At 35.9% G+C, this 12,197-nt stretch overlaps 1 protein-coding gene across 1 annotated transcript in view; it reads left to right on the forward strand.

The window, feature by feature from the left end:
* Positions 1–6,448: 6,448 nt before the first annotated feature.
* The window catches only part of nek7 (NIMA-related kinase 7), a 78,916-nt gene continuing 73,167 nt past the window's right edge, over positions 6,449–12,197 (forward strand). The window contains exon 1 of the mRNA XM_044129979.1: positions 6,449–6,724. The gene's annotated coding sequence lies outside the window, so the exon portion shown is untranslated. The remainder of the gene's footprint in view (positions 6,725–12,197) is intronic.

A 12,197-nucleotide genomic window follows, 5' to 3' on the forward strand; every position in this document is an offset into this window, starting at 1 on the left:
CCTTAGTGGTGTAGTTTCCGTGCAATGATTAGGACTAAAACCAGACTGCTGTTTTTCCCGAAGCATTTAGTCAGAGTTTTACCCTCCTGTTATGTTCGTTTCTGAGGTACAGCAATAATGTTTGTGGGTCAATTTGACCCGGGGACTGTTTAATAATGCAATGGTGTCAGAAATTTAAAAAATCCTCTAAAACATTTTTGTATCTGATCATTAACTAACTTTTAATTGATCATTAACTTTTAATTTACATTTTTTATGTCCACTGAAAAAAACCTAGACACAAATAAACTATAATTTTCTTAAAACTGATCTTCGGTAAATTTATTTATGCTACACTTTTTTTTATGGGTGATCTTTATAATTGAATTTGAGACACATAGTGTTCAGGGTCAAATTGATCGGCTGATTAAAATCAAGATAAATGAGTCATACAGAGAGTATTTATGTTTTTCTCCACTTCTACTGAGTTTCCACTCAGTGTGGGTGGAGTTTGTCTGGGAGCAGAAAAAATTCCTGTCAAAAGTGGAATGAACACCTGCTTTCTCACAGTTTCCTAGTGAAGTAAAGAGAATAGTGAGAAAGTGGACTTGTGTGTGTGTGGTGAAATATGGTTCTTAGCTGCAAGGAAACATATAGAATTGGAAATTTTTTAATCTTTTTTTGCACTTTAACTTGACTGCCGGGTCAAAATGACCCAAACAGTATCTATGTAAAAAGTAGATGCAGGGGGAGTTACAAATGTGTAAAATGAATAAATTTTCAATTTCTATGTAGAGTGCACCTATTAACACAAATAGAAAAAGTTTCATGCAAAATAAATACTTTCAAGTATTTTAAAAACATTTTTAAACTTTAAAACGGGTCAATTTGACCTGCAACATAACAGGAGGGTTAAATAAGGATTTAGTTGCAGTGACGTGCGGTGAGGTTCATAGCTGGTGAGGCACTGACATCATCAGAATCAGATTTGCAAATAGATGCATAGATTGACAGCAGTTTACAGGTTATGTTTCACTTCTGCATCCTTACACATACAAACTGTAGCTCACAAAACACACATTTCCTTAAAAAACAAAACAAAATAAATGTTATTACTGTCTTACCTTACCTAAAAAATCACTATCTCTATTATAAATCTATCGCTGCACTTGACTTGCTTCCCGAATCGTTTAGCCTAGCTCGCGGTCACTTACTCGGCAGTTGAGGAGGGAACAAGACGAACGTCTGGGATCTTGAGCGCCCCCTGCCATGAGGCAAGAGAACTGCCTGCCTCACCTCGAATCTGTTCTCTGCCGTTTATAATCGCTCATTACACGAAACACGTTACACAAACACAGTTGGTGACAAAAAGCACTGTACATTATATACATAAGCTAAATTATTGGAAATAAGTTCACATATTAAATTTGTTTAAACCATTACAGCAACATGCTCTCCGCAGCAGCCAGCGCAGAGCCAGGGGTTGCGCAATCCAAGGTGAGGCAGAGCTCGCTGCTGCCTCACCGTCATCGCTTCCAAGCATTTGAATGGGAAAATAAGAAAATTCAGCGATTTTGAACAAATAAAAATCGAAATTGGTGAAGCTACATGAAAAATAAATATTTTTTAGTACAAACCACCGGATGAATATAACAATTTAAATTACTTTATGATTATATATTTTCTTTCTTTCCATGATGGCTGGTGAGGCACTGCCTCACCTGCCTCCCCTGACCGCACGTCACTGTTTAGTTGATCAAGAATAAGATTCTGTTAAACTTTTTTTTTTTAAGTCTAGAAACTGGTTTAAAATTTTTAGACATTCATCTGAAAAGACAGTAGCTTACAATGTTGACATCATTTTGAAAAAGACCAAATACATTTTTGAAATAGGATGTGGAAGTCCAGCTTTTGTCTCTTTTGCTCTAAGTCTCTGATTAGTTTCCCATTCTAAGGGATACAAGGACATTTGCTCTCTCCCTTACTCTACTCCAGAAAAACTGATGCGACACACTTCTCCTCAGAAACAGGGTTAAGATTGAAGAGTGAGAGGTAAGACATGACATGACTCCAACAAACATCCTAGTATGTAGAGTTTAGAAAACTTTCACATGCTTAAATACTTTAGGGCTGAACAAAATACTTTTCCATCCTCCTAAACGGTAAGTTATCATTTAGACAGGATCTAAAGATTTGTTTGGACACATGGTAACCTTAAGATGCTGCTCTATGCCTCAGCTCTCTAATAGTGAAACCTCTGTTACCATCCTCATTACTCACTTTTACCTTTTATTGATATACTTTTAATATTTTTTATATATATACATGAAGGCATTACCTGTGTTGTGATGATTGATACAAATCAGTCTTACTTGGATGACATGTTCTCTTGTCTTTCTCATTTTGAAGAGTGGCTAAAAAGTTTTACTAGTGAGCAACAGAATATTTATCCAACAAAAACAGAAATCAATGGTTCATTAATTAGAAGTTCATTTATTCTCTTATCTATATGAAAATGTCAAGAAAAGTACAAGTGTAAAAAAAAAAAAAAAACCCATCATTTTTAAAGTCAGGGTTATTAGTTTTGGAACCACTAATTTTTTAAATAAAAACCATTACTTCATAAACTCATTGAATAAAGGTGTTTTTACAGATTTTTACTGATTTTTTTTTCTCTTTGAAATCATGCTACTGTAATTAAAAAATGGCTTTTTACACATTGTCAACACATTTTCACACATTTTACACACTTGCAACTGTAAATCTGGAGGGTCTTGTAGTTCATCCGATGATGGAAAGTTGATTGGCAGATGTTTTGAAATGTGGTTTTATAGATAAAAAAAGATTGGAAGTGTTTTCATTCTTGTGGATTTTACTGGTCTCATAAATTCATTGCAAAAAGGCCAGAAGTATGAATGAGAGAGGTGTAACACGTCAGAGGTAAATGGCACGTTTTACAGTAAAATGTCTGAAATGCCTGGATAAACTCTACAATTACATCTTTGCTGTTTCCCCCGAAGGAAAAAGCTGTTCTCACCTGGTTACCTGCAAGTGACACCAGAAAGTTTGAAAAGGAACGGCGTGAAACAGATGCCGATACTTTTCATGCTAAAAATTATACCCGAATCAAACAGAAATCCTTTTTGTTAAATAAGGAATATCTGCAAAAAGAACACAAAAAGTTTGCCATTGGCTCAAAGTGGCAGATCAGTGCAGTGAGCCACTTTTAGCACAATGGAAATTCAACACGATTATTAAACAGTTTTCCACCAAATAGGCGTGGAGGCACATGTGTTGAAGCAGAGGATTTCTGGGTGCAGCTCCCCCGTGCAGGCTCATGCATTACTTTTCATCCATCCATCTAATTATTCCCTTAGAAACCTGAAATTTGAAGATACAAAAGACCGTCCCTATCTGTCACCGAGCTGCATTGATCTCGTCGAAAGAAAATGTGGGCGTAGAGGAAACTCAATATAACTCATGCCATTAAATTCCACACAGCATTATTCACATACAGAATTGACAGATTTCTGTGAGAAGTTTCTTTTAATCTTCAACTGTTGTTGGAGAAAAACGGGGGTGGGAGGGTGGGGTGTACCACACTCCAGGCATCTCTCCGTTTTCCATATTTGCAGTAAGGTTAACAAAAACGGCTACTGAAGTGGGGAAGATAAAAAAAAACAAAAAACACAAGCACGCATAACTTGTTGATTATTAACAACGGGGAATGAGAAGAAGAAAGAGGTGTTTCCGGTGTTTAGATTGTCACTCTGAAATCAGCATCTAAGCTTTTATCAAAGCAAAAGAAGCCATTTGGAAACAGCTGCTGCACTTCCTGTCCATGCAAACAAATCTGCAAAAACACTTCTTCCAAAATGTTACTCTGAAAATCTCAAATTAGAGGGTGTACCTCATGCTCATCATGTGTATCATAACTATGAAATAAAATAGTTTCTATGATATGCCCCCTTAACATGTTTTCTCCTCATATATATTTTATGACGAAGGTTAGATTATAAAACTTTTCAGTTCAATTTAAATTTAATTGAATTTGCTTATAGGAGAAGCAGTGAAAACATTTATCATAAGAAACAATTTTTTTTTGCTATTGTCTTTTTACTTTACAGCATTCTAAATGACATGTCTTTGGATTCAAAGACTGTTTAAAAGTTTCTAGCTATTTTGAATATAAACACAAACTAAAATGAACTCTTCTGTCTGAATCTCTGAAAGAGCTGTTCATCATACTTTTGCTTTAATATCTACAACTTAATGTTGTCTGCAAGAGAACAAGTTCAGGTTAGTACTACATTCAGTTTTCTTTTGGTCAAGTTTGTACACAAAGAACCAAACATTTGCATTTTTACAGAATGAATCCAGTTTTTATATAGAGCCCTTTAGGAGAGAAGAGGGTAGAAACCACACTGAAACCACATTAGACGTACCTGTCTCTCTGTTTTCAGTCAGGCTGCCCTCTTTCTGATTCTCACCAGTTTCATTTTCTCCTGGCAAATACTCTTGCTGCTCCTCATCTTCATCACTACTTAATTCCACCTTATCTTCACCATGTTCAACTCAAAGTACGATTTCCATCCTCTTCTTTCTAAAATGGGCATAAAATCAGGCCGAGTTCATCTGTCAATAGAGGAAAAGATGAGGAAAATATGAACTAATTCAAATGTTCAAATGTTCACTGTGATGGAGAATTATATCCTGCAGATTATGGTAACAGCCTGAAGTTTTCTTCACTGCACAAAACATCAAATGTATGTTTGTTAAACTGCAGAAATGAAATCAAAGTAAATATGAACAGCGTGCACCTCAAATACACCTTTAAGTTTACCGCCAGACATTTTGCAAACACATCAAATATGTTGAAGAAGTTGCTATGTTCTGATGAAATCAAAATTCAACGTTTGGCTTCATCTTAAATTATGGATGTTGGAAAACTAAAACGGCACATCATCCTGACTAACTCATTTCCACTGTGAGACATGGTGGTGGCAGCATGATGCTGTGGGATGCTTGGCTTTATCATGGATAGAGAAGCTGATTATGAATGATGAGAACAGAAAGACATACAAAACAATGCTGGAATAAAATTTCTTTGACCAGCTGGACAACAGACCAAAATGTTCAGCCACAGCTGCAGTAATATGGCTTAGATCAAAGCTGGTTTATGTGATAGACTGGACCAATAAAAGTTTAGATTTTAATCAAATTAGTCATTTTTACAAACATTTAAATCTAATTCCAAATCTAATAAAATGATCTAATTCCAAATCTAATAAAATGATCTGATTTTGTTGGCTGATACCCAGGCAGAATAAAATGTTGTAGCATATTGTCTAGTTTTCTTCAAAACGCTGTTGGACAGCTCACTTTATGCAATCCACACTTTTTCCGATTTCTGCTTGTAAATGATTCTGAATACAAACTATTTGTATGCTTTAAAATTATGCTTCTAGTTTGTGTCAGTCCATCACATAAAATACCATAAAAGATACTGAGGTTTGTATTTGTAAAGTGAAAAATTGTGAATGGCTTAAAGAATTGTAAAGACTCTTTCAAGTCATTGCATTGAGGTAGCAAATGTTTGTTTTGTTTGTTTTATCTATTTACTTAGGTTTCTTTCTGTGGAATACTTCATTGTAAAGATTATATTATTTTATTGTGAACTTCTTAATTAAATGGACATAAAATGATCTGTTTTTGATTTGTTTGATTGTTTTCATAAAGTATTTCCAAACTCTGTGTTTATTTTGGGGATTTTTTATTCCCAAAATAAAAATTCCCAAAAAGAAGATTCTCTTCTTGTATTTGGACCAGTCTGAAAATGAAATTAGATTTGACAGTATAGAGCAGTGGGGTCCAAACATTTCACCACATGGGCCAAAAAGATGTTCAATCTTTTAAATTTTAATTAACCAGCACAGTCTAAAACTACATGTGTAATATTATAATGAAACAAATAAAGTAGTACTTTTTTAGGAAAAGGATCAATAAATTAAAGTGGATCTAAATGGGTTAGATTTGTCTTTTTAAAAGAAACTTTACAATTCCCACATTTTTGTGGGGGTTGACTACTTTTTATTTTCCAGTTTATTCTCAGCAGCGAAAGCAGCATTTAAAAATAAGTTTTGGATCCTAGTTCATACGGAATAAAAAAATAAAAGACAAAATCAAAAAAATAGTTTGTGTGTGTTGAGCCAAACATTTTTCATTTTAAGATTTCAGTTCGTCAGTAAAGAACATAGCTCTAATTAAAAGGAAAAAAAAAGTTTCCATCTGTATCAGTTGTCCATGCTGGCAGAACAGATGTGTACTATTCCTGAATTGTGTTTTGGGGGTACACAAAATAAGTCCATGGGCCGCAGAAGGCCCCCGGACCGCATTTTGGACACTCCCGAGTTGGAGTTTTTGTGTTGAATCTCGCGGTATTTGACAGCTGCCTTGCGGGAATGCCGCGTTGTTTACATTAGCGGCGGCTGACGGAGGGGGGCCTTCTGGCTGAAAACACGTCTCCACTGACTCCACGGCACAGCCAGTCATTGTGGGGGGAAGAAAAAACTTTTTGTAGGACAGGCAAAGTGCCACGCAAGAACAGAGGCCCACCGAGTTCACTGGGTTGTTGCGACCTTGGACAGAAACGGAGAAAGTCACAACAAAGACGAACGCCATAATAACCATCGGAGGAAACTTAACGTGAAGGAGGAATAGCTTAGCAACAGAGTCCCACTTCCTGGTGAGTACTGACACCGTCCACTCCTGGAGCGCAACCACCGCTATTTAACATGTTGGAAACTGTTGTCACTTGTTTAGCGGGGATGTTGGGGATCTATAGCAGTTACTAATATTTAACTATCATCAGTTTGTTTGCTTTAACTCGAGTTTGACTCTTGAGAAAAAAGTTCTACGAAGTTCGCTGGTTAGCTTTGCCTGTTAGCCAACTAGCATGCTACTTCTTAAACTTTTCCTGTTATTTACACAGCTGCCACGCTCAGTGAAGGTTAATAACAACCCCATAAAGCGCAAATTACACTGTTATAGGTGTTATAGGTTACCTTTACAAAACTTTTGCTCTCTGCTCATCACAAGAAAGCACTGTAGGCAAACGTGATGGACGTATGACAGCGGCTGCTCTTTTGCCATGCCTCACTGTTACTGTCATGTTATCATCAAGTAAAAAGGGGCAAAAACTACATAAAGTAGTTTTCCTTTTTAAATACTATGTGGATTTGGATATATATCCATGTATTTTACCACATTTTATCTTCTTGAAAACTGGACTGTTATTGTCTATTGTTTTTTTGAACGTCAAAGTAAAGTTTTACTTCACCATGCCTGGTTTAATAGGTTTCTTAGCAATATTTTGGACAGTTATATTTCCAAACACATTGACATCAAGCTAATGTGTATTGTTTAAAATGAAAAAGAAAATGGCAACGCAGTTCCTCAATTTACATCGAAACTTGCGAGAAGTTGAGACTAATAATAATAGCACTGATGATGATGATGATGAAAGACATCATCATCATCAGGGGCTGCACAGTGGCGTAGTTGGTACCACTGTTCTCAAGAAGGTTCTGCGTCCTGAAGTTTGCATATTCTCGCTTTGTATGTGTGTGTGTGTGTGTGTGTGTTTTCTCTGGGTACTCTGACTGTCTGAACTGTCAGACTGGTTGTTTAATTGTTTGAAACAACTAGCTTGTTTTTTGTAGGTACCAATATGTGATTACATGTGAGGTGAGCAATAATTCAATTCAGAGTAGTAAAAGAAGAAAGTGGCAGAGTGCGGAAGAGTTGTCAGTTCGTTCTCTAGCAGCCTATAACTAGAGATTGCACAAGATATCGTAGAATAAGGCATGAGAGCGGTAGGAAGAGCGATAAAGTTTGTTTTTGCTCTCGAACAATGCCAATATTATCCTTCTGTTTGATAGAACTTTCTTTATTCATCATCTATGAAATCCAAAACTGCTAACTGTGACGTAGAGCAGCATCCTAATCTCTAGTTTTTCTAAGTTTTGCATACTCTTTTATTGTGGTTTTACTTCATGTGCTGCTTTTCCAACGTTGCATGGCAGAACATGGAAGTTTGCATTTAAGTTCTGGACCGGGAGGCTCATACAGAAAATATACAAGCAGGTCAAACTCATGAGATGATAAATGTTTAGTCCCACAGCAGTTACGCTGACTAAGCGTTCACTTTATGTGTATCTATAAATGTTTTATTAGTAGAATCAATAGATGATGTTAGAAAGTGTGAGATCTTATCCCCAGTTAACCAGCAAACCTGATATGTGAGCAAAACATGAAGTAGGACTTGCGTTGTTGAGACATTCTACTACAGTAGTTGTATTGTAAGAATCTTTTCCCATATCTTTAAAGCCAGGCTACATGTATACTTTGTAATAATTTATCAGTTAAATTAACTTACGCTGACAAAAAAACATCAGTTATTTTCCATCTTCCGGCTCCATCTCTATTAGACCTAAAGTTTAGCTGAAAATTAACAGGCTCCAATTAAATGTCGCTGTCGCTGCCCATCACAGTAAAAGGATTGAAGGCGTCGCACGTTTTTCTGCAGCTACAGAAGGGATGATTCAAACGGGAGTTAGTGGGAGCTGACATACCTTGTTGACCCAATTATTACTCACTCCTCTGTTGCCACATTTGATCATCGTCAGAAACAACAAGCTGGAGTCTGCCGGCGTAGGTAGGTGATTGAGATGAACGCCAGCTGCCTCTGTGAAGTCGGATCATCAAGGAATGTGTCATAAACCGGATGATCAGAAAAATGGCTGACAAATGTTTGCATCAGTCTCTGTGGTGAAAGGATTTCTGTCACCATGTCTCCCTTTGAGTTTTAGCTAATGGCAGGTGGATTACATCTGACAGGTTTTTGCAACACAAGATGATTATCCATGCTCTGCTGTTTGGATTTGCAAGCTGAATGTATGATGATAAATCTGTTTGAATTAAAACAAAAAGAAAATGAGTTACTTAGTGCCTAAGTAACTCATTTTATTTTTGTAAATGGAAGGAAACAGATAAAAGCCCTCACCTTACTTGAAAAGTTGGCATTTCTCTGCACGTGGCTGCCTTCAACATTTATTTTATTTTATTGATCTTCAGTTTTAATTATACAAATTACCCATTTTCTCTCCAAAAATAATAGAAGTTTTTGATAAAGTTTCAACTCTATTGTATATTATTAAATAAGATAAATGTGTAAAGTCTCTTCTCTTGTGCAACATAAATACATGTAGCTGTTTTTATCTGCGTATTTACAAATATAAAGCTATTCAATATATAAAAATGACTCAATTCAGACATATGATTTAAGAATGCAAAAGGTTTCAAACTAAATTGTCTGAATTTATATTTAGTTATAGAAATAACTCGATGAGCATTCCACTCAAGCCATGCACATTCACACACTGATACACAAATTGTTATGGCAACTTGGGGTTAAGTGCCTTGAAAAGGGTCACATTCACATGTAACTGGAGAAACCTGGAATTAAACCAACAACCTTTTGATTGCAAAAGATCTACTTTTTGAATTTACAAGTCAACAAAACTTAGAATTTTCCTGAGTTTAGTCAGTGTAACATAGGAATAATGATCTATTTCTTTCATATCAGTATAACTGGAACTGAAACTATTATCTAAGTTTTAAAAACATTGAAATAATTTACTCAAATTGTCAAATAATATCCGTTATTTTTGGTGACATATCTACAAATCTGATTGTCCAAAACAGAAGGTGAATGGTTGATTTTTGATTTGTTATCAAATTCTGAAATTTCTCTACTAAAATGTAAAACACTATGCTTTCATGCATAGATATTGTATTAAGTCAGAGTAATGATTTAGCATAGAGGAATTTACCAAATCACTCAGTCTTGTGAAAGTTTTCCGTTTTAGCCCTGAAGCTGGCCCCTTGACGGGATTAAAGATCAGATGAGACATTTGTCATCTGACCACATTTAACAGTCATCTTGCCTTTGGGTTTTCACGGAGCACAACAACAAAAAAAATGTTGCTCTCTTTTTCTTTTTGCAAAGCGTATTTGAAGGAAGATGCTTCCTGAGGCCTTTTTTAGCTACATTAAACACTGTCGTTTGCATGATGTGAAAGACCTCTGTAAAGCTTTTTTATACCAGGAAAAAATGTAGTTGAGATTACTACTCGGATTGATTTAAGATGCAGGGTTTATGGTTGTTTGGTACATTAGAAGCAAGTGAATAATTGAAGCTATATGAGAAAAGATGTGGATAAAATAAAATGGACACTAATAAATAGGAAAAAATAGTCTTTCCATCACCAACTCTATTTGGTTAGAGTTTACAGGAAGGTCTTTGGCAAAGAATGTGGGTTGTCTTAGCAGCTTCTTGCACTCCTTTCAAGCAGCCAGCCTGTCAATATTTTTCATATCCATCTCCCTTTATTATATGCAGGGTCACTGATGGTTCAAGCATCCAAATATCCTAGGACGATGCCTCGGAGCTCCTCGTGTCACGTGAATGGTGCTAACTTAAGTCTGGCATTGCTGCTTCTTCTCATCAGGCCCTCAGGAAAACAAACTACAAAGACATGCAAACACAAAAATTACTGACCTCAGACCTGTTTCAAAGTCGAGCGAAACGCTTTCAGTGCCCCTTGTTCTGCTTTTGTTTTGACCGCACGGTGTAAGCGCTTTATTCTACTGCAAAGGACTTGGATTTTGTTTGTTTTGTTCACACCTTTTTGACAAGATTGGCCTTGTTTTTGGCTCGTAAGTTCTACTTTATTAAAGTATCTATTTATATTCGTAGAGTCACCTGCAGACTACAAAGTGATAGATATGTTAAGATGTAAATAGCACATTTTAGCTTACAGGAAATTACATGGTTTCATTACTGACTTTCATTGTGAATTAAAGAACAATTAGATAAAGTGGCATATTTGATGACAATTAAAATTTTTATTTATGTGAATAAAACATGGGTGTCAGTCTGTTTCATAATCTGTCAGAAATAATTGAACAACTTTACCCTCCACCTTCCTGGGGAATGTTTCATTAATTTTTATCAAATCATACTATGTTCAATTTCCTGCTGATTTATGGAAGCATGAAACAATTGAGCAAAGTTATAAACAGTCACTCTACTTGCTATTAAGACTTTCTAAGAACTTAAAAGTTAAATTATATTTTAAGGTGAGCAAAGTTTTCCTTCTTTCTCTGGAGTTTAAAGAAAGGTCTGAGATTTTTCTGATGGAGGAGTTTCTCAGACCATGACATCAGCAGAAGAAGCAGAACCTTTTACTTTGAAGGCCAGAATGTTCTAGTTTTACATTTCAGTAAACCATTCTGGACTTCTTCACCTGTGGTTTCCATTGTCCCATCTCCCAGCCTGTCTTACTCTTAGCACAACAGCATTTGTCTTGTCCTGAATGTTGAGGGCGTTAGGAGTCACATTTGGCTGCAGATAGCTAAAATTATGCAAATACTTGAGACCCTCTCTAAAAATGCGTCTATTTTAACAGTTTAAACACCAAATATGCATTAATACACAGAATATGAGTTAGCTTGGCACTACCTCAGAAGCTAACATCCACTGTCGTTCTTATTTCTCCTCTTCAGAGTGCAGCCACTCAGCACCAACTAAGCTGAATGGCTCTCCTGGATTGGATGCAAACACCAAACCACTTCTCCAGCTACCTTTGCGCCATTGTAGCTTCACAAGCTGCATTCTCTGTCAAATATTTGAATAATGCTGCAATAAAAAAATTCAGGTAATAGGTGAATTTTTTGCAAATAATTTAGAGTCATGTTCCACACAAAACCGCAAATAGGCAGGATTCCACTATATCCTCACCTGTAAGTTGTATTGTAAACAAACATCTGCTAAATGCAAATGCGTAAACATAAAAATAAAATACTATTTGCTGGCCCATTCCCAACGAGGCCTGTCACGGTAACACATTTTGCTGGACGATAAATTGTTCCAAAAGTTATCACGATAAATGATAATATTGTTGTTTTGAGACCATTTTTAAGTAATATAACGGTGATAATGCAAAAGCAACAAACTTTAAATTCTAATGAGCATTTCACACTGGAACTGGAAGGCTTTTTAAATATCCAAAATAAATAAATAAAAAAACCACTAACAAAACGATTTATGAAGTCTGTAAACCAAATTGTCCTTCAAAAAATGTCTAGTTGAGACC

The sequence above is a fragment of the Gambusia affinis genome, linkage group LG10, assembly GCF_019740435.1.
Source record: "Gambusia affinis linkage group LG10, SWU_Gaff_1.0, whole genome shotgun sequence".
In the NCBI taxonomy this organism is placed as follows: domain Eukaryota; kingdom Metazoa; phylum Chordata; class Actinopteri; order Cyprinodontiformes; family Poeciliidae; genus Gambusia; species Gambusia affinis.